The sequence below is a fragment of the Pseudophryne corroboree genome, chromosome 1 (genome assembly GCF_028390025.1).
Source record: "Pseudophryne corroboree isolate aPseCor3 chromosome 1, aPseCor3.hap2, whole genome shotgun sequence".
NCBI classification, from domain to species: Eukaryota; Metazoa; Chordata; class Amphibia; order Anura; family Myobatrachidae; genus Pseudophryne; species Pseudophryne corroboree.
Window position 1 is genome coordinate 558,213,075 of NC_086444.1, and position 22,000 is coordinate 558,235,074.

Consider the following 22,000-nt stretch of genomic DNA (forward strand, 5'->3'; position numbering starts at 1 on the left):
ACCACTCGAATCCAAAACGCACCCGAATCCAACAAAAATTCGAAAGGGAGGTTTTGCCAAAACGCATCCGAATCCAAAACACGACCGCGGAACCGAATCCAAAACCAAAACACAAAACCCGAAAAATGACCGCTGCACATCTCTATTTTTAATAAACTGTCCCAAGTACAGGCAATTCCTGACAATAGCTTTCTGTGTAGCATTGACATCACCAGTGATTCCCAATGAGGGTGGCATTAAGGCAATGAGGAGATTGATCACTGACAATCCTTTGTATACCGGACCAAATATTGATTTAATTTGTGATTTTTTTTCTGGATGATTGTTACACACAATTATTTTATTTTTGATGGGAAGTTCTATTTACAGGTGTCAGGCTGTGCAATGGTGATGAATGTGCCCCCATCTTACGCTAATGCCTACATGTTCCAGATGGAGTGATCAAAAGGTGTGTAGTTCCACACAAGGTCTACAGTCTATTATATGGTCGGCGGTGCTACCAGAGTCAGTGGTAAGTACAACTTTATAAAAAGAAGAAAAAGGAAAGACTCTTTGTTGGGGAACGCTTGAAATGATAGATAAGACTTAACTTTTAATAATGATCGTTATAAAATATATATTATAGAAGGAAGGAAATGTATTTCCACAAGTGTGAGAAAGTGCAATAACACTTTGTGTGTGTTTTTGTGCAACTTTGGAACAATACCAGTCAGTTTTTGTCAATTGGACCTTCACTGTCGGATGTCTTCCTGAAGATTCTCTGGGCTGTTCTCTCTCATCCTTTGTCCTCTATCAAAGTATATGACAATGCGAAAGCAGAAGTACCAGCACTAATCTTTTCTCTCCCTCATCACGTACAATTCTTCTCACTAAAATCTGAAATTTCCACGTACTCTCTCATCCAAAAATGCCAGTTGAAGTCTCTGCAATACTAAGCCAACAGAGGCACGTGAGCACATCTACTTTGGAAAGCAGAAATTCATACTTTATCTCTCACTTGGTAGACAGACACTCTCTTATTCAGTAGATTACTGCCATACCTCACTGGATAACCCCAATCTCATCCGATCTTGGAAGCTAATCAGTGATGGGCCTGGTTGTTACTTGGATGGGAGACCACCTGGGAATACCAGGTGCAATAATGTTCCTTTGGTGAATAGCAGAAGTAGAGTTTCCACTCCTCATGGGAGAGATTTTCTAAATCTTCCCTTACACTTCAAACTCATCAGGCTCTTGCGAATTACACTTTATGGTATACACAATTTATCAATCAATCTTTGATATATACATGTGTTTGTATGCAAATTCTGAACTTATTTGTACAGATGACTACAATTTCAGTCTGATACAAGAGTCACAATTTATGTTCTGTTCTGCTCAGAATATCCAGAACTTCTAAGAAACAACTATGTGAAGTAATAACTTTTGACACTCTTGGATCCCAAAGAGATACGCATTAGGAGCTTCCATAGCAACAAAGTGCTAACCCAAGACATTTGTAAAAAAAAGTGTCTACCATTTTTTTACCTCTATTGGGTAATAAACTTACATACATTAGGAGTACTCTGATGGCAAAGTCTCAAAATTAGGGATTTCTAACCCCACAGTAGGACTGGCAGAACCATCCACAAGAATTTTTAATACTTTCACCTTTTGCTTATTCAAGTCAAGAATTGTTTTTGTGTCTTATAAATTATGTTTAGACACTTCTATGTCTCACATTTATGGAAATACATTTCCTTGCTTCTATAATATATAATTTATAATGATCATTATTAAAAGTTAAGTCTTATCTATCATTTCAAGCGTTCCCCAACAAAGAGTCTTTCTTTTTTCTTCCTTGAATAAATATGTTCCAGATGGAGCAGGACATCTTTTTTCAAGTCATCTTGTATCAGACATGATTTACATTTTATGGCCGCTACATAGATGATGTATTCTTGATTTGGTGTATTGATGATGCAATGGTCAATTTTTTTGATTTTCAAATTACTTTACTTTGGCAATATAACAACGTCATTGTATCATGCCTTCTGACCACAATATATTTCTACATACCAGCACTTTACACCCCAGATCTTTGACATATGCTCTAACATTCTCACAATTTATTAGAGCCTGACGTATTTGTAGCACTAAGGAGCAAAAGGTTGTACAAATTGATATCATGCTAAATACATTTTTTGGAGAGCGAGTATGATTTAAAATGCCTTTTAGAGTTAAAACAAAAGGGTTTGGGAACATATAGACAGTCTATTGCGGGATAAATTTAGGTGGGTTATTAACACTAAAATGCCATGGGTTAATTATTATAATGAAGCAAGTGGAGAAATTACAACAATTTTCAAAAAGCTTTGACCAAAAGTATAGACTGACAGCGACCTTAATCTTGGGAATATTGATATCATGCTATACTAAAGGCCACAATATCCGGGAATGGGTCATAATGTATGTAATACTAATAGTAAATTCAATCAGTTTTTGTGGCAAAAAAATGGATACTATAGATGCTTAAATTGTACTGCCTGTCACCATTTAACTATTGGAGCTAGTTATTGTCATCCATATAGCGGTAGCTCGTCACTTTGTTGAAGCTGGACAAATGCCCAAATGTATTAAGCTTTAACAAGAGATAAAGTGGAGACGGAAAAAGAGAGATAAATGATCAGCCAAATGATCAGCCAATCAGCTCCTAACTGCCATGTCACAGGCTGTGTTTGAAAAATGACAGGAGCTGGTTGGCTGGTCATTTATCATTCTTTATCCATCTCCACTTTATCACTTTTTAAGGCTTAATTCATTTCGGTCATAATCTTGCGTCTTTCACATATATTATCATTAATCACATTCCATTGTGAAGTGGGGACAGGTTGCTTAAATTATTATGCTGCGAATCCAGGTGGATCCATAGATTAGACACGTTATCTCCCTGAGGCCTGAATGACAACCGGGTCAGCATGTTATTGTATAATTAAATATAATTCTTTGATATAATGTATTATCTTGTACATTACCTTCTTGTACATTATTTTTCATGCACCCCTTTGTATTTGATCTCTGTGTAATTTAACTGTATATTTATCTTTTTATGTATGTTTGAGACATTTAGTATCCTTTAGGTCCTTATGGGCATCTTGCAATTGAACAACATTTTACATTGTATCCAGTGGCGGATCTTGCCACGGGCAAGCAGGACTTTTGCCCGGGGCGCCGCCTTCCGGAGGGCGCCGGCGCCATCCGGAGGGCGCCGCACCATGGCAAGATCCGCCACTGTGCAGAGTGCCCCCCAGCAGTGCCCCCCGCGCTGTGCCTCCCCCCGCTGTGAGAAGGGAACCAGACGCTACGCGTCTAATTTCCCTTCGTGGCGCTGGTCCCCCCCGCTGTGATGGGAATCAGACGCTAAGCGTCTAGTTTTCCTTCATGGAGAGGACCTTTGCTGTGCGGTGCGCGATTACGTCATCGCGCACCGCACAGCATTGTAGCACAGACGCTAGGGGTCATAATTGACCTCTAGTGCCTATGCTGTGCTATGGGGGAGACGACATGACTGACGTCTCTCCCATAGATCCGAGGAGAAAGGCGGCGCCGGGGGGAGGTCTGCAGGTCTGGAATCAGGAGCGGGGTATAGTAAGTATACTTTGTTTTTTGTTTTTTAATTTCCTTTCAGCGGCGCTACAAATGGGGGGCGTGACTGACCACGCCCCCGCATTAAGCCACGCTCCTAACTTTTGCCCGGGGCGCCACAAGGGCAAGAACCGACCCTGATTGTATCAATATTAATGGATGCCATCCCTCTCCATGTTTTCTTGTTTTTAGGCTGGTTGCTCTGGCTATGGGCGGTAAGTGATAACTAGAGATGAGCGGGTTCGGTTCCTCTGAATCCGAACCCGCCCGAACTTCATGTTTTTTTACACGGGTCCGAGCGACTCGGATCTTCCCGCCTTGCTCGGTTAACCCGAGCGCGCCCGAACGTCATCATCACGCTGTCGGATTCTCGCGAGGCTCGGATTCTATCGCGAGACTCGGATTCTATATAAGGAGCCGCGCGTCGCCGCCATTTTCACACGTGCATTGAGATTGATAGGGAGAGGACGTGGCTGGCGTCCTCTCCGTTTAGAAATAGATAGGAGAGTGAGAGTGAGACACTTCATTTACTGGAGCTTAGGAGGAGTACTCAGAGAGTGCAGATTTTGCTGATACAGGTTGAGTCTCCCTTATCCAAAATGCTTGGGACCAGAGGTACTTTGGATATGGGATTTTTCCGTAGTTTGGAATAATTGCATACCATAGTGAGATATCATGGGGATGGGACCTAAATCTAAGCACAGAATGCATTTATGTTACATATACACCTTATACACACAGCCTGAAGGTCATTTTAGCCAATATTTTTAATAACTTTGTGCATTAAACAAGGTGTGTGTACATTCACACAATTCATTTATGTTTCATATACACCTTATACACACAGCCTGAAGGTCATTTAATACAATATTTTGAATAACTGTGTGTATTAAACAAAGTTTGTGTACATTGAGCCATCAGAAAACAAAGGTTTCACTATTTCACTCTCACTCAAAAAAGTCCGTATTTCGGAATATTCCGTATTTCGGAATATATGGATATGGGATACTCAACCTGTAGTAGTTAGTTAGTTATACTAGTGACTGACCAGTGAGACCACCAGTGCAGTTTTATTATTATTTAATATAATCCGTTCTCTGCCTGAAAAAAACGATACACAGTGACTCAGTCACATACCATATCTGTGCTCAGCCCAGTGTGCTGCATCATCTATGTATAATATCTGACTGTGCTCACACAGCTTAATTGTGGGGGAGACTGGGGAGCAGTTATAGGTTATAGCAGGAGCCAGGAGTACATATTAAACAGTGCACACTTTTGCTGCCAGAGTGCCACTGCCAGTGTGACTGACCAGTGACCTGACCACACTGACCACCAGTATATTGTGATTGTCTGCCTGAAAAAGTTAAACACTCGTCGTGTGACTTGTGTGGTGTTTTTTTATTCTATAAAAAACTCATTCTGCTGACAGACAGTGTCCAGCAGGTCCGTCATTATATAATATATACCTGTCCGGCTGCAGTAGTGATATATATATATTTTTTATATCATTATTTATCATCCAGTCTATACTAGCAGCAGACACAGTACGGTAGTTCACTGCTGTAGCTACCTCTGTGTCGGCACTCGGCAGTCCATCCATAATTGTATACCACCTACCCGTGGTTTTTTTTTTCTTTCTTCTTTATACATACTACATCTCATTATCATCCAGTCTATATTAGCAGCAGACACAGTACAGTACGGTAGTCCACGGCTGTAGCTATCTCTGTGTCGGCACTCGGCAGTCCATCCATAATTGTATACCACCACCTACCCGTGGTTTTTTTTTTCTTTCTTCTTTATACATACTACATCTCATTATCATCCAGTCTATATTATCAGCAGACACAGTACGGTAGTCCACGGCTGTAGCTACCTCTGTGTCGGCACTCGGCAGTCCATCCATAATTGTATACCACCTACCCGTGGTTTTTTTTTCTTTCTTCTTTATACATACTACATCTCATTATCAACCAGTCTATATTAGCAGCAGACACAGTACGGTAGTCCACGGCTGTAGCTACCTCTGTGTCGGCACTCGACAGTCCATCCATAATTGTATACCACCTACCCGTGGTTTTTTTTTCTTTCTTCTTTATACATACTACATCTCATTATCATCCAGTCTATATTAGCAGCAGACACAGTACGGTAGTCCACGGCTGTAGCTACCTCTGTGTCGGCACTCGGCAGTCCATCCATAATTGTATACCACCTACCCGTGTTTTTTTTTTCTTTCTTCTTTATACATACTACATCTCATTATCATCCAGTCTATATTATCAGCAGACACAGTACGGTAGTCCACGGCTGTAGCTACCTCTGTGTCGGCACTCGGCAGTCCATCCATAATTGTATACCACCTACCCGTGGTTTTTTTTCTTTCTTCTTTATACATACTACATCTCATTATCATCCAGTCTATATTAGCAGCAGACACAGTACGGTAGTCCACGGCTGTAGCTACCTCTGTGTCGGCACTCGGCAGTCCATCCATAATTGTATACCACCTACCCGTGGTTTTTTTTTTCTTTGTTCTTTATACATACAGCATCTCATTATAAACCAGTCTATATTAGCAGCAGACACAGTACGGTAGTCCACGGCTGTAGCTACCTCTGTGTCGGCACTCGGCAGTCCATCCATAATTGTATACCACCTACCCGTGGTTTTTTTTTCTTTCTTCTTTATACATACTACATCTCATTATCAACCAGTCTATATTAGCAGCAGACACAGTACGGTAGTCCACGGCTGTAGCTACCTCTGTGTCGGCACTCGGCAGTCCATCCATAATTGTATACCACCTACCCGTGGTTTTTTTTTTCTTTCTTCTTTATACATACTACATCTCATTATCATCCAGTCTATATTAGCAGCAGACACAGTACGGTAGTCCACGGCTGTAGCTACCTCTGTGTCGGCACTCGGCAGTCCATCCATAATTGTATACCACCTACCCGTGTTTTTTTTTTCTTTCTTCTTTATACATACTACATCTCATTATCATCCAGTCTATATTATCAGCAGACACAGTACGGTAGTCCACGGCTGTAGCTACCTCTGTGTCGGCACTCGGCAGTCCATCCATAATTGTATACCACCTACCCGTGGTTTTTTTTCTTTCTTCTTTATACATACTACATCTCATTATCATCCAGTCTATATTAGCAGCAGACACAGTACGGTAGTCCACGGCTGTAGCTACCTCTGTGTCGGCACTCGGCAGTCCATCCATAATTGTATACCACCTACCCGTGGTTTTTTTTCTCTTTGTTCTTTATACATACAGCATCTCATTATAAACCAGTCTATATTAGCAGCAGACACAGTACGGTAGTCCACGGCTGTAGCTACCTCTGTGTCGGCACTCGGCAGTCCATCCATAATTGTATACCACCTACCCGTGGTTTTTTTTTCTTTCTTCTTTATACATACTACATCTCATTATCATCCAGTCTATATTAGCAGCAGACACAGTACGGTAGTCCACGGCTGTAGCTACCTCTGTGTCGGCACTTGGCAGTTCATCCATAATTGTATACCACCTACCCGTGGTTTTTTTTTTCTTTCTTCTTTATACATACTACATCTCATTATCAACCAGTCTATATTAGCAGCAGACACAGTACGGTAGTCCACGGCTGTAGCTACCTCTGTGTCGGCACTCGGCAGTCCATCCATAATTGTATACCACCTACCCGTGGTTTTTTTTTCTTTCTCTATCGTCCTAGTGGATGCTGGGGTTCCTGAAAGGACCATGGGGAATAGCGGCTCCGCAGGAGACAGGGCACAAAAAGTAAAGCTTTACGATCAGGTGGTGTGTACTGGCTCCTCCCCCTATGACCCTCCTCCAAGCCTCAGTTAGATTTTTGTGCCCGGCCGAGAAGGGTGCAATCTAGGTGGCTCTCCTAAAGAGCTGCTTAGAAAAGTTTAGCTTAGGTTTTTTATTTTACAGTGAGTCCTGCTGGCAACAGGATCACTGCAACGAGGGACTTAGGGGAGAAGAAGTAAACTCACCTGCGTGCAGGATGGATTGGCTTCTTGGCTACTGGACATTAGCTCCAGAGGGACGATCACAGGTACAGCCTGGATGGTCACCGGAGCCTCGCCGCCGGCCCCCTTGCAGATGCTGAAACGAGAAGAGGTCCAGAATCGGCGGCAGAAGACTCCTCAGTCTTCTTAAGGTAGCGCACAGCACTGCAGCTGTGCGCCATTTTCCTCTCAGCACACTTCACACGGCAGTCACTGAGGGTGCAGGGCGCTGGGAGGGGGGCGCCCTGGGAGGCAAATGAAAACCTTTTTTGGCTAAAAATACCTCACATATAGCCTCCGGGGGCTATATGGAGATATTTAACCCCTGCCAGAATCCACTAAAGAGCGGGAGACGAGCCCGTCGAAAAAGGGGCGGGGCCTATCTCCTCAGCACACAGCGCCATTTTCCTCACACAGCTCCGCTGGTCAGGAAGGCTCCCAGGCTCTCCCCTGCACTGCACTACAGAAACAGGGTAAAACAAGAGAGGGGGGGCAAAATTGTGGCAAAACTATATTATTAAAGCAGCTATACAGGGAGCACTTATTATAAGGCTATCCCTGTCATATATAGCGCTTTTGGTGTGTGCTGGCAAACTCTCCCTCTGTCTCCCCAAAGGGCTAGTGGGGTCCTGTCTTCGTTAAGAGCATTCCCTGTGTGTCTGCTGTGTGTCGGTACGTGTGTGTCGACATGTATGAGGACGATATTGGTGTGGAGGCGGAGCAATTGCCAAATATGGGGATGTCACCTCCTAGGGGGTCGACACCAGAATGGATGCCTTTATTTATGGAATTACGGGATAGTGTCAACACGCTAAAGCAGTCGTTTGACGACATGAGACGGCCGGACAATCAATTAGTGCCTGTCCAGGCGCCTCAAACACCGTCAGGGGCTGTAAAACGCCCTTTGCCTCAGTCGGTCGACACAGACCCAGACACAGGCACTGATTCCAGTGGCGACGGTGACGAATCAACCGTATTTTCTAGTAGGGCCACACGTTATATGATTTTGGCAATGAAGGAGGCGTTACATATTGCTGATACTACAGGTACCACAAAACAGGGTATCATGTGGGGTGTGAAAAAACTACCTATAGTTTTTCCTGAATCAGATGAATTAAATGAGGTGTGTGATGAAGCGTGGGTTGCCCCCGATAAAAAAATGCTAATTTCAAAGAAGTTATTGGCTTTATACCCTTTCCCGCCAGAGGTTAGGGCGCGCTGGGAAACACCTCCAAGGGTGGACAAGGCGCTCACACGCTTATCAAAACAAGTGGCGTTACCCTCTCCTGAGACGGCCGCACTTAAAGATCCAGCAGATAGGAGGATGGAAAATATCCAAAAAAGTATATACACACATACAGGTGTTATACTACGACCAGCTATAGCGTCAGCCTGGATGTGCAGTGCTGGGGTAGCTTGGTCAGAGTCCCTGATTGAAAATATTGATACCCTGGATAGGGACAATGTTTTACTGTCTTTAGAGCAAATAAAGGATGCATTTCTTTATATGCGTGATGCACAGAGGGATATCTGCACACTGGCATCACGGGTAAGTGCTATGTCCATTTCGGCCAGAAGAAGTTTATGGACGCGACAGTGGTCAGGCGATGCGGACTCAAAACGGCATATGGAAGTTTTGCCGTATAAAGGGGAGGAGTTATTTGGTGTCGGTCTATCGGATTTGGTGGCCACGGCTACAGCCGGGAAATCCACCTTTTTACCTCAAGTCACTCCCCAACAGAAAAAGACACAGACTTTTCAACCGCAGCCCTTTCGTTCCTTTAAAAACAAGAGAGCAAAGGGATATTCATATCTGCCACGAGGCAGAGGAAGGGGGAAGAGACAGCAACAGGCAGCTCCTTCCCAGGAACAGAAGCCCTCCCCCGCTTCTACAAAAGCCTCAGCATGACGCTGGGGCTTCTCAAGCGGACTCGGGGGCGGTGGGGGGTCGTCTCAAGAATTTCAGCGCGCAGTGGGCTCACTCGCAGGTAGATCCCTGGATCCTGCAGATAATATCTCAGGGGTACAGGTTGGAACTAGAGACGGATCCACCTCGCCGTTTCCTGAAGTCTGCTTTACCAACGTCCCCCCTCCGACAGGGTGACGGTCTTGGAAGCCATTCACAAGCTGTACTCTCAGCAGGTGATAGTCAAGGTACCCCTTTTACAACAAGGAAAGGGGTATTATTCCACTCTATTTGTGGTACCGAAGCCGGATGGCTCGGTAAGACCTATTCTAAATCTGAAATCCTTGAACCTGTACATAAAGAAGTTCAAGTTCAAGATGGAGTCACTCAGAACAGTGATAGCGAACCTGGAAGAAGGGGACTTTATGGTATCCTTGGACATCAAGGATGCGTATCTCCACGTTCCAATTTACCCCTCACACCAGGGGTACCTCAGGTTCGTCGTACAGAACTGTCACTATCAGTTTCAGACGCTGCCGTTCGGATTGTCCACGGCACCTCGGATCTTTACCAAGGTAATGGCCGAGATGATGATTCTTCTTCGAAGAAAAGGCGTATTAATTATCCCATACTTGGACGATCTCCTAATAAGGGCAAGGTCCAGAGAACAGCTAGAGATGGGATTAGCACTGTCTCAAGAAGTGCTAAAACAGCACGGGTGGATTCTGAATATTCCAAAATCCCAGTTAATTCCGACAACACGTCTGCTGTTCCTAGGGATGATTCTGGACACGGTTCAGAAAAAGATTTTTCTCCCGGAGGAAAAAGCCAAGGAGTTATCCGAGCTTGTCAGGAACCTCCTAAAACCAGGAAAGGTGTCTGTACATCAATGCACAAGAGTCCTGGGAAAAATGGTGGCTTCTTACGAAGCAATTCCATTCGGCAGATTCCACGCAAGAATTTTCCAGAGGGATCTGTTGGACAAATGGTCAGGGTCGCATCTTCAGATGCACCAGCGGATAACCCTGTCTCCAAGGACAAGGGTATCTCTTCTGTGGTGGTTGCAGAGTGCTCATCTATTGGAGGGCCGCAGATTCGGCATACAGGATTGGATCCTGGTGACCACGGACGCCAGCCTGAGAGGCTGGGGAGCAGTCACACAAGGAAGAAACTTCCAGGGCGTGTGGTCGAGCCTGGAAACGTCTCTTCACATAAACATTCTGGAACTAAGAGCAATCTACAATGCTCTAAGCCAGGCAGAACCTCTGCTTCAAGGAAAACCGGTGTTGATCCAGTCGGACAACATCACGGCAGTCGCCCATGTGAACAGACAGGGCGGCACAAGAAGCAGGAGTGCAATGGCAGAAGCTGCAAGGATTCTTCGCTGGGCAGAGAATCATGTGATAGCACTGTCAGCAGTGTTCATCCCGGGAGTGGACAACTGGGAAGCAGACTTCCTCAGCAGACACGACCTTCACCCGGGAGAGTGGGGACTTCATCCAGAAGTTTTCCACATGCTGGTAACCCGTTGGGAAAGACCAATGGTGGACATGATGGCGTCTCGCCTCAACAAAAAACTGGACAGGTATTGCGCCAGGTCAAGAGATCCGCAGGCAATAGCTGTGGACGCGCTGGTAACGCCTTGGGTGTACCAGTCGGTGTATGTGTTTCCTCCTCTGCCTCTCATACCAAAAGTATTGAGAATTATACGGCAAAGAGGCGTAAGAACGATACTAGTGGTTCCGGATTGGCCAAGAAGGACTTGGTACCCGGAACTTCAAGAGATGATCACGGAAGATCCGTGGCCTCTACCTCTGAGAAGGGACTTGCTTCAGCAGGGTCCCTGTCTGTTTCAAGACTTACCGCGGCTGCGTTTGACGGCATGGCGGTTGAACGCCGGATCCTAAAGGAAAAAGGCATGCCGGAAGAAGTCATTCCTACTTTGATTAAAGCAAGGAAGGAAGTAACCGCGCAACATTATCACCGCATTTGGCGAAAATATGTTGCGTGGTGCGAGGATCGGAGTGCTCCGACGGAGGAATTTCAACTGGGTCGATTCCTACATTTCCTGCAATCAGGATTGTCTATGGGTCTCAAATTGGGATCTATTAAGGTTCAAATTTCGGCCCTGTCGATTTTCTTCCAAAAAGAATTGGCTTCAGTTCCTGAAGTCCAGACTTTTGTTAAGGGAGTGCTGCATATACAGCCCCCTGTGGTGCCTCCAGTGGCACCGTGGGATCTCAATGTTGTTTTGGACTTTCTCAAATCTCATTGGTTTGAACCACTAAAAACTGTGGATTTGAAATATCTCACATGGAAAGTGACCATGCTACTAGCCCTGGCTTCGGCCAGGAGAGTGTCAGAACTGGCAGCTTTATCTTACAAAAGCCCATATCTGATTTTCCATTCGGACAGGGCAGAACTGCGGACTCGTCCGCATTTTCTCCCTAAGGTGGTGTCAGCATTTCATCTGAACCAACCTATTGTAGTGCCTGCGGCTACAAGCGACTTGGAGGACTCCAAGTTGTTGGACGTTGTCAGAGCTTTAAAAATATACATTTCAAGGACAGCTGGAGTCAGGAAATCTGACTCGCTGTTTATACTATATGCTCCCAACAAGTTGGGCGCTCCTGCGTCTAAGCAGACTATTGCTCGCTGGATTTGTAGTACGATTCAGCTTGCACATTCTGTGGCAGGCCTGCCACAGCCAAAATCGGTAAAAGCCCACTCCACAAGGAAGGTGGGTTCTTCTTGGGCGGCTGCCCGAGGGGTCTCGGCATTACAACTCTGCCGAGCGGCTACGTGGTCGGGGGAGAACACGTTTGTAAAATTCTACAAATTTGATACCCTGGCTAAGGAGGACCTGGAGTTCTCTCATTCGGTGCTGCAGAGTCATCCGCACTCTCCCGCCCGTTTGGGAGCTTTGGTATAATCCCCATGGTCCTTTCAGGAACCCCAGCATCCACTAGGACGATAGAGAAAATAAGAATTTACTTACCGATAATTCTATTTCTCGGAGTCCGTAGTGGATGCTGGGCGCCCATCCCAAGTGCGGATTATCTGCATTACTTGTACATAGTTACAAAAATCGGGTTATTATTGTTGTGAGCCATCTTTTCAGAGGCTCCGCTGTTATCATACTGTTAACTGGGTTTAGATCACAGGTTGTACGGTGTGATTGGTGTGGCTGGTATGAGTCTTACCCGGGATTCATAAATCCTTCCTTATTGTGTACGCTCGTCCGGGCACAGTACCTAACTGAGGCTTGGAGGAGGGTCATAGGGGGAGGAGCCAGTACACACCACCTGATCGTAAAGCTTTACTTTTTGTGCCCTGTCTCCTGCGGAGCCGCTATTCCCCATGGTCCTTTCAGGAACCCCAGCATCCACTACGGACTCCGAGAAATAGAATTATCGGTAAGTAAATTCTTATTTTCTTCTTTATACATACTACATCTCATTATCATCCAGTCTATATTAGCAGCAGACACAGTACGGTAGTCCACGGCTGTAGCTACCTCTGTGTCGGCACTCGGCAGTCCATCCATAATTGTATACCACCTACCCGTGGTTTTTTTTTCCTTTCTTCTTTATACATACTACATCTCATTATCATCCAGTCTATATTAGCAGCAGACACAGTACGGTAGTCCACGGCTGTAGCTACCTCTGTGTCGGCACTCGGCAGTCCATCCATAATTGTATACCACCTACCCGTGGTTTTTTTTTTCTTTCTTCTTTATACATACTACATCTCATTATCATCCAGTCTATATTATCAGCAGACACAGTACGGTAGTCCACGGCTGTAGCTACCTCTGTGTCGGCACTCGGCAGTCCATCCATAATTGTATACTAGTATCCATCCATCTCCATTGTTTACCTGAGGTGCCTTTTAGTTGTGCCTATTAAAATATGGAGAACAAAAATGTTGAGGTTCCAAAATTAGGGAAAGATCAAGATCCACTTCCACCTCGTGCTGAAGCTGCTGCCACTAGTCATGGCCGAGACGATGAAATGCCAGCAACGTCGTCTGCCAAGGCCGATGCCCAATGTCATAGTACAGAGCATGTCAAATCCAAAACACCAAATATCAGTAAAAAAAGGACTCCAAAACCTAAAATAAAATTGTCGGAGGAGAAGCGTAAACTTGCCAATATGCCATTTACCACACGGAGTGGCAAGGAACGGCTGAGGCCCTGGCCTATGTTCATGGCTAGTGGTTCAGCTTCACATGAGGATGAAAGCACTCAGCCTCTCGCTAGAAAAATGAAAAGACTCAAGCTGGCAAAAGCAGTAGCACCGCAAAGAACTGTGCGTTCTTCGAAATCCCAAATCCACAAGGAGAGTCCAATTGTGTCGGTTGCGATGCCTGACCTTCCCAATACTGGACGTGAAGAGCGTGCGCCTTCCACCATTTGCACGCCCCCTGCAAGTGCTGGAAGGAGCACCCGCAGTCCAGTTCCTGATAGTCAGATTGAAGATGTCAGTGTTGAAGTACACCAGGATGAGGAGGATATGGGTGTTGCTGGCGCTGGGGAGGAAATTGACCAGGAGGATTCTGATGGTGAGGTGGTTTGTTTAAGTCAGGCACCCGGGGAGACACCTGTTGTCCGTGGGAGGAATATGGCCGTTGACATGCCTGGTGAAAATACCAAAAAAATCAGCTCTTCGGTGTGGAAGTATTTCAACAGAAATGCGGACAACAGGTGTCAAGCCGTGTGTTGCCTTTGTCAAGCTGTAATAAGTAGGGGTAAGGACGTTAACCACCTCGGAACATCCTCCCTTATACGTCACCTGCAGCGCATTCATAATAAGTCAGTGACAAGTTCAAAAACTTTGGGCGACAGCGGAAGCAGTCCACTGACCAGTAAATCCCTTCCTCTTGTAACCAAGCTCACGCAAACCACCCCACCAACTCCCACAGTGTCAATTTCCTCCTTCCCCAGGAATGCCAATAGTCCTGCAGGCCATGTCACTGGCAATTCTGATGATTCCTCTCCTGCCTGGGATTCCTCCGATGCATCCTTGCGTGTAACGCCTACTGCTGCTGGCGCTGCTGTTGTTGCTGCTGGGAGTCGATGGTCATCCCAGAGGGGAAGTCGTAAGCCCACTTGTACTACTTCCAGTAAGCAATTGACTGTTCAACAGTCCTTTGCGAGGAAGATGAAATATCACAGCAGTCATCCTGCTGCAAAGCGGATAACTGAGGCCTTGACAACTATGTTGGTGTTAGACGTGCCTCCGGTATCCGCCGTTAGTTCACAGGGAACTAGACAATTTATTGAGGCAGTGTGCCCCCGTTACCAAATACCATCTAGGTTCCACTTCTCTAGGCAGGCGATACCGAGAATGTACACGGACGTCAGAAAAAGACTCACCAGTGTCCTAAAAAATGCAGTTGTACCCAATGTCCACTTAACCACGGACATGTGGACAAGTGGAGCAGGGCAGGGTCAGGACTATATGACTGTGACAGCCCACTGGGTAGATGTATGGACTCCCGCCGCAAGAACAGCAGCGGCGGCACCAGTAGCAGCATCTCGCAAACGCCAACTCTTTCCTAGGCAGGCTACGCTTTGTATCACCGCTTTCCAGAATACGCACACAGCTGAAAACCTCTTACGGCAACTGAGGAAGATCATCGCGGAATGGCTTACCCCAATTGGACTCTCCTGTGGATTTGTGGCATCGGACAACGCCAGCAATATTGTGTGTGCATTAAATATGGGCAAATTCCAGCACGTCCCATGTTTTGCACATACCTTGAATTTGGTGGTGCAGAATTTTTTAAAAAACGACAGGGGCGTGCAAGAGATGCTGTCGGTGGCCAGAAGAATTGCGGGACACTTTCGGCGTACAGGCACCACGTACAGAAGACTGGAGCACCACCAAAAACTACTGAACCTGCCCTGCCATCATCTGAAGCAAGAAGTGGTAACGAGGTGGAATTCAACCCTCTATATGCTTCAGAGGTTGGAGGAGCAGCAAAAGGCCATTCAAGCCTATACAATTGAGCACGATATAGGAGGTGGAATGCACCTGTCTCAAGCGCAGTGGAGAATGATTTCAACGTTGTGCAAGGTTCTGATGCCCTTTGAACTTGCCACACGTGAAGTCAGTTCAGACACTGCCAGCCTGAGTCAGGTCATTCCCCTCATCAGGCTTTTGCAGAAGAAGCTGGAGACATTGAAGGAGGAGCTAACACGGAGCGATTCCGCTAGGCATGTGGGACTTGTGGATGGAGCCCTTAATTCGCTTAACAAGGATTCACGGGTGGTCAATCTGTTGAAATCAGAGCACTACATTTTGGCCACCGTGCTCGATCCTAGATTTAAAGCCTACCTTGGATCTCTCTTTCCGGCAGACACAAGTCTGCTGGGGTTGAAAGACCTGCTGGTGAGAAAATTGTCAAGTCAAGCGGAACGCAACCTGTCAACATCTCCTCCTTCACATTCTCCCGCAACTGGGGGTGCGAGGAAAAGGCTCAGAATTCCGAGCCCACCCGCTGGCGATGATGCAGGGCAGTCTGGAGCGACTGCTGATGCTGACATCTGGTCCGGACTGAAGGACCTGACAACGATTACGGACATGTCGTCTACTGTCACTGCATATGATTCTCTCAACATTGAAAGAATGGTGGAGGATTATATGAGTGACCGCATCCAAGTAGGCACGTCACACAGTCCGTACTTATACTGGCAGGAAAAAGAGGCAATTTGGAGGCCCTTGCACAAACTGGCTTTATTCTACCTAAGTTGCCCTCCCACAAGTGTGTACTCCGAAAGAGTGTTTAGTGCCGCCGCTCACCTTGTCAGCAATCGGCGTACGAGGTTACATCCAGAAAATGTGGAGAAGATGATGTTCATTAAAATTAATTATAATCAATTCCTCCGCGGAGACATTGACCAGCAGCAATTGCCTCCACAAAGTACACAGGGAGCTGAGATGGTGGATTCCAGTGGGGACGAATTGATAATCTGTGAGGAGGGGGATGTACACGGTGATATATCGGAGGATGATGATGAGGTGGACATCTTGCCTCTGTAGAGCCAGTTTGTGCAAGGAGAGATTAATTGCTTCTTTTTTGGTGGGGGTCCAAACCAACCCGTCATATCAGTCACAGTCGTGTGGCAGACCCTGTCACTGAAATGATGGGTTGGTTAAAGTGTGCATGTCCTGTTTATACAACATAAGGGTGGGTGGGAGGGCCCAAGGACAATTCCATCTTGCACCTCTTTTTTCTTTAATTTTTCTTTGCGTCATGTGCTGTTTGGGGAGTGTTTTTTGGAAGGGCCATCCTGCGTGACACTGCAGTGCCACTCCTAGATGGGCCCGGTGTTTGTGTCGGCCACTAGGGTCGCTTATCTTACTCACACAGCTACCTCATTGTGCCTCTTTTTTTCTTTGCGTCATGTGCTGTTTGGGGAGGGTTTTTTGGAAGGGACATCCTGCGTGACACTGCAGTGCCACTCCTAGATGGGCCCGGTGTTTGTGTCGGCCACTAGGGTCGCTTATCTTACTCACACAGCTACCTCATTGCGCCTCTTTTTTTCTTTGCGTCATGTGCTGTTTGGGGAGGGTTTTTTGGAAGGGACATCCTGCGTGACACTGCAGTGCCACTCCTAGATGGGCCCGGTGTTTGTGTCGGCCACTAGGGTCGCTTATCTTACTCACACAGCTACCTCATTGCGCCTCTTTTTTTCTTTGCGTCATGTGCTGTTTGGGGAGGTTTTTTTGGAAGGGACATCCTGCGTGACACTGCAGTGCCACTCCTAGATGGGCCAGGTGTTTGTGTCGGCCACTAGGGTCGCTTAGCTTAGTCATCCAGCGACCTCGGTGCAAATTTTAGGACTAAAAATAATATTGTGAGGTGTGAGGTATTCAGAATAGACTGAAAATGAGTGGAAATGATGGTTTTTGAGGTTAATAATACTTTGGGATCAAAATGACCCCCAAATTCTATGATTTAAGCTGTTTTTTAGGTTTTTTGGAAAAAAACACCCGAATCCAAAACACACCCGAATCCGACAAAAAAAATTCGGTTAGGTTTTGCCAAAACGCGGTCGAACCCAAAACACGGCCGCGGAACCGAACCCAAAACCAAAACACAAAACCCGAAAAATTTCCGGCGCTCATCTCTAGTGATAACATAATTTGTGGACACCATTCTCCCTTGACCAGACGCCGCCAACTTCAAGTGGGTGTAGGTGGTATAAGGTGAGCCACTGTGTTTGTTTGTTTTTAATTGTGCCTGAAGACAATAAATTAATGACATTGAAACATTGCAGAAATCTGCTATTTCTGTGAGTTTATTAACAGAGTGCCACTGAATTGGCTGTTATACATGGAACTCCCTGCATTAGGAGTCGCTACAGAAGGCACCAGGATTTATTTACTGGGCAAATTTATGTGAGTGCTGTCCACTATAGAGAATATATATATATATATATACACTGCTCAAAAAAATAAAGGGAACACTAAAATAACACTTCCTAGATCTGAATGAATGAAATATTCTTATTAAATACTTTGTTCTTTACATAGTTGAATGTGCTGACAACAAAATCACACAAAAATTATCAATGGAAATCAAATTTATTAACCCATGGAGGTCTGTATTTGGAGTCACCCTCAAAATTAAAGTGGAAAAACACACTACAGGGTGATCCAACTTTGTTGTAATATCCTTAAAACAAGTCTCAATGGGGGTCAGTAGTTTCTGTGGCCTCCTCGAGCCTGTATGACCTCCCTACAATGCCTAGGCATGCTCCTGATGAGGTGGCGGATGGTCTCCTGAGGGATCTCCTACCAGACCTGGACTAAAGCATCCGCCAACTCCTGGACAGTCTGTGGAGCAACGTCGCATTGGTGGGTGGAGCGAGAAATGATGTCCCAGATGTGCTCAATTGGATTCAGGTCTGGGGAACGGGCGGGCCAGTCCATAGCATCAATGCTTTCATCTTGCAGGAACTGCTGACACACTCCAGCCACATAAGGTCTTCCATTGTCTTGCATTAGGAGGAACCCAGGGCCAACCGCACCAGCATATGGTCTCACAAGGGGTCTGAGGATCTCATCTCGGTACCTAATGGCAGTCAGGCTACCTCTGGCGAGCACATGGAGGGCTGTGCGGTCCCCCAAAGAAATGCCACACCACACCATTACTGACGCACTGCCAAACCGGTCATGCTGGAGGATGTTGCAGGCAGCAGATCGATCTCCTTGGCGTCTCCAGACTCTGTCACGTCTATCACATGTGCTCAGTGAGAACCTGCTTTCATCTGTGAAGAGCACAAGGCGCCAGTGGCGAATTTGCCAATCTTGGTGTTCTCTGGCAAATGCCAAACATCCTGCACAGTGTTGGGCTGTAAGCACAACCCCCACCTGTGGGCGTCAGGCCCTCATACCACCCTCATGGAGTCTGTTTCTGATCATTTGAGTAGACACATGCACATTTGTGGCTTGCTGGAGGTCATTTTGCAGGGCTCTGGCAGTGCTCCTCCTGTTCCTCCTTGCACAAAGGCGGAGGTAGCGGTCCTGCTGCTGGGTTGTTGCCCTCCTACGGCCTCCTCCACGTCTCCTGATGTACTGGCCTGTCTCCTGGTAGCGCCTCCATGCTCTGGACACTACGCTGACAGACACAGCAAACCTTCTTGCCACAACTCGCATTGATGTGCCATCCTGGATGAGCTGCACTACCTGAGCCACTTGTGTGGGTTGTAGGGAAGTCATACAGGCACGTGGAGGCCACACACACTACTGAGCCTCATTTTGACTTGTTTTAAGGACATTACATCAAAGTTGGATCAGCCTGTAGTGTGTTTTTCCACTTTAATTTTGAGGGTGACTCCAAATCCAGACCTCCATGGGTTAATAAATTTGATTTCCATTGATAATTTTTGTGTGATTTTGTTGTCAGCACATTCAACTACCTGTATGTAAAGAACAAAGTATTTAATAAGAATATTTCATTCATTCAGATCTAGGATGTGTTATTTTATTGTTCCCTTTATTTTTTTGAGCAGTGTACACACACACACACACACACACACACACACACACACACACACACACACACACACACACACACACACACACACACACACACACACACACACACACACACACTTTTTTCACAGCAGGATGAAAAGATAACAGAACAGCACTCACATTTAAGCAGGGTTTATTGGTCCAACAGCATAACACAGTAATAATCAGCGGCGGCCCCTGATTATTACTGTGTTATGCTGTTGAACCAATAAACCCTGCTTAAATAGAAACATAGAATTTGACGGCAGATAAGAACCACTTGGCCCATCTAGTCTGCCCCCTTTTTTTTTATCCTTTAGGCAATCTCAACCCTGTTTGAACCTTAATTCTTTGTAAGGATATTCATATGCCTATCCCAAGCATGTTTAAATTGCTCTGCAGTCTTAGCCTCTACCACCTCTGATGGGTGGCTATTCCACTTATCCACTACCCTTTCTGTGAAGTAATTTTTCCTTAAATTTCCCCTGAACCTTCCCCCCTCCAGTCTCAGTGTATGTCCTTGAGTTCTAATACTTCTCTTCATATGGAGAATGTTTCCCTCCTTAACCTTGTTAAGACCCTTGATATATTTGAAAGTTTCTATCATGTCCCCCCTTTCCCTTCTCTCCTCCAAACTATACATGTTAAGATCATGAAGTGATTAAACACATGCTGGTTTGCTTTACCTGAATTTTCAAGCCTCCGAGTGCCGCCTTTTTTCCTGAATATATATGTGTGTGTGTGTGTGTGTGTGTGTGTAAACAAAAGCACACCTGCAACATTAGCAGATTGTGATTGCAAGTGTTTAAAAATAGCAAATGCCTTAATATTGCTATATGTTGTAGGTAAGCATCATTCATAGTTTTCATTCAAATAGATGTAATGGTACTATTGTGATTGCGCTAAAATGTAAATATAAGACGATCATGCAAATTAATGGAAACACATTTAAGTACAATTCAGATGTAGATACTATTAAAAGAACAGCTGCATATGGAAATGCAAATCTTTATATTAACATTCAATGATTCTACCTGAATGGGTGCTTTCCTTCTCATAAATAAGAGATAATAGGGAGATAATGCAAAGTCAGTAGAATAACTCAGGTATTTGTCAAATATACCTGTAGATTTACTTCATTATGTCTGTCCAATGTCAGATGAAGAGGGGAATATTTACTAATAAATGGCTTGCAAATAACAATGACAGGGGGCCTAGATTTAGACCTGATCGCAGCAGCAAATTTGATAACTAATGGTCAAACCCATGGGGGTAATTCAGACCGGATCGCTGTTGTGAGTTTTCACACAGCGGGCGATCGGGCATAAACTGTGCATGCACCGCAATGTGCAGGCGTGTTGCACGGGTACAAAGCGGATCGCCGCTCAGTGATGGGATTTTGCACGGGCGATCGTAAGGAGATTGACAGGAAGAGGGCATTTGTGCGTGTCAATTGACCATTTTCAGGGAGTATCTGGAAAAACGCAGGCATGTCCATGTGTAAGCAGGGAGGGTTCCTGACGTCAGTGCCGGTCCTGGACAGGCTGATGTGATCGCAGTGGCTGGGTTAGTCCTGGGCTTCGCAGAGACTGCACAAAATCTGTTTGTACAGCTCTGCTACACATGCGTTCGCACACTTGCACAGCTAAAATACCCTCCCCCTGTAGGCGGCGATTATCTGATCGCAGCAATGCAAAAATTGCTTGCTAGCGATCAGGTCTGAATTAGGCCCCATGTGTACTGCAGGGGGGCAGATATAACATGTGCAGAGAGAGTAAGATTTGGGTGGGGTGTGTTCAAACTGAAATCTAAATTGCAGTGTAAAAATAAAGCAGCCAGTATTTTCCCTGCACAGAAACAAAAATAACCCACCCAAATCTAACTCTCTCTGCACATGTTATATCTGCCACACCAACACTGCACACGGTTTTGCCCATTAGCTAACAAATTTGCTGCTGCGATCAGGTCTGAATTAGGACCCGGATCTTATATTGATGTAATCAGTAGTGCAGACAGCAATGACATCATAATAGAAAGGTTGCATCATTAGAATGCTGCTGGACCAAAATATCTGGTATTACACATTTTTTTGTACATAGATTATTTTATCAGAGGAATGGTAATTCATTTTTTTAAACAAAGTTTACTACACTTTTAAAATTGAAATGAGGAAGGCGCATAAAATGGAAAATGATTTGTTAGGATCAGTGTCTTGTGTAGCTTTGAAAGGGGACCACTAAGCAAGACTGGTTGTGGTTGGAGTTAATGGAATTAGAAGCTCATATAACTCGCTTCCTCATACAGTAATATCACAGGAGCTAGTCTGAGAGTATCAGAAATGGAAGTCAACACTTAGCTGAGAGCAACTGATATCCTGACCCAGAGGCGTAACTAGCATGGG

The 22,000-nt window shown here is 45.4% G+C and overlaps 1 long non-coding RNA gene and 1 pseudogene across 1 annotated transcript in view; one reads left to right on the forward strand and one right to left on the reverse strand.

Annotated features, from left to right (window-relative positions):
• Positions 1-669: 669 nt before the first annotated feature.
• LOC134918261 (uncharacterized) overlaps positions 670-22,000 on the reverse strand; it is a 114,023-nt gene continuing 92,692 nt past the window's right edge. The window contains exon 3 of the long non-coding RNA XR_010177442.1: positions 670-931. This is a non-coding gene — a long non-coding RNA (uncharacterized LOC134918261). The remainder of the gene's footprint in view (positions 932-22,000) is intronic.
• On the forward strand, positions 1,027-1,145 carry LOC134933856 (5S ribosomal RNA; annotated as a pseudogene).